This window comes from Benincasa hispida, chromosome 1 (genome assembly GCF_009727055.1).
Source record: "Benincasa hispida cultivar B227 chromosome 1, ASM972705v1, whole genome shotgun sequence".
NCBI classification, from domain to species: domain Eukaryota; kingdom Viridiplantae; phylum Streptophyta; class Magnoliopsida; order Cucurbitales; family Cucurbitaceae; genus Benincasa; species Benincasa hispida.
Window position 1 is genome coordinate 8,570,394 of NC_052349.1, and position 1,910 is coordinate 8,572,303.

Below are 1,910 nucleotides of genomic sequence, written 5' to 3' on the forward strand. Positions count from 1 at the left end.
TGGGAGGCTCCAGGGCTTGCACGATGCCTCACACCCCATCTCAGAGTCCTTGTACAAACCTCTCAACCTTCTTTGCTTCGGTAGACACCAGGTCAGGGGCAAAACAAGACAATTTGTCAAACTTCTCTTCATACTCTTCCACTGTCATGGTTCCCTGCTTTAAGTTCATGAACTCAGCCTGCTTGTTATACCTTACATGGGCAGAGAAGTACTTCTCATAAAACCGCTCCTTGAACTGATCCCACAAGGCTTGGCCTCCACCGACTTCTATCATTCTCTCAGCGGAGCACCACCAGCGTTTGGCATTGTCGATGAGGACGAAATCGGCACACTGCAGCTTCTGCTCCTCTGGACACCTCATGTACTAAAAGGTCCCCTCAATAGTGGACAACCAAAATTCTACATTTGTGGGGTCTTTTAAGGATCTGTTAAACGTCGGGTGGATCGTATTTCTTGAAATCTCGTAGGTATCCAGCTTCCAATGAAGGGCCTGCCATGGTCTGACTTGTGGCCCTATCCTGATTCTGAACTGGTGGTAACAGGGCCGACGAGGATGGCGCCTGCTGTGATTGTACGTGCTGGGCGATCTGCTCGGCCACCATGCCCCTTAACTGTCCCACCACTCCTGTGTGATGACATTCCCAATAGCCGCAGCCATAACTGTATATTCTACTGAGATTTCTGAGGACGACGATCCTGGTGGGGGTACAATCAAAGTTCGAGGCCCACTTCTTGGTCTAACCCTTTGCCAGGTTGACCGAGAGGGGCCACGAGGTGGCGGGTCTCGCACTTCTTGGCTCTGCACCTCGGGTTCTTGTAGGTCGGAATCCCGCTCCTCAACTTCCTTCCTGCCTCGACCGCCCCTTCCTCTAGTTCATGGTGCCATAACTGGTGATCACACGTAGCACTTTAATCACACTAGCAGGGTAAACCATCAAACAACAACACACAAGTAGAATTCCATGTATATATAATTCCCTAAAGGTTTTTTAAAACAACATACCTGGCAATGACGAAAGATCCATTTGTGGCCATAAGAAACAGATTAGACTCACAATGTAAGTCAGTCTACAGAACCTAAAACTTAGGCTTCGATACCAACTGTAACGACCTTAGTTTCCTACAACATTCTAGGACGCTACTGTAAACTTGTAACCCGTTTGGTATGAATGAATGTTATTAAATGCTCATAATGATGCGATACTACTACTATTTATGCGTTAATTAGGGATTGCTCAGGTAGTATACCTTGCGTTGTCACAAGTTTCCTTACAATGGAACCAAATGTAATTCCACCGCAAGTTTCTCGATATGATCCGAGGTCGAACACGGGGAAGTGGTGCCGGTTATTGCGGTATGTTCATGGTATATGCGACCGGATTTTTAATTATTTATAAAAGGTATGTATAGTATGTAAATTGCAGTAAAATAAAGGAAAGCGGTAAAAATGCGATAAAACATAAAAATACAATAAACCTAAGCTAGATGTTACAAGATACAGGCTTTATGTGCAAGATACTAGGATTAAGGTTGGCTGTGAAAGTTGTGCAAAGACGTGGGATGCGACGACAAGTCTTGTGAGCAGATTAGAAAGAGAAAGATAAGTATTACAAATAACGCAAGTTCTTAATTGAATTAAAGGTACAAATACTATTCCGCTCTTCTCTTGGCGTACACCTCTCAGTGATCAGCCGCGTTTCCCACATGTCTGTGGCGAAACAGAGTCTAACGTAATGAACGTAAGGTTGCTTCCATGTCTAGAAGTACTACTCGCTTTAGTTAACGCACTCTTCTGACCTTCTCTCGATAGATCAGAATGACATCTTCACTTCTGCTCTCACAGGTGAAGATGTCGTCTAGCATGCTTTAGCTAAACGTATTTTATAACTTTAATACATATTAAGTTCTTG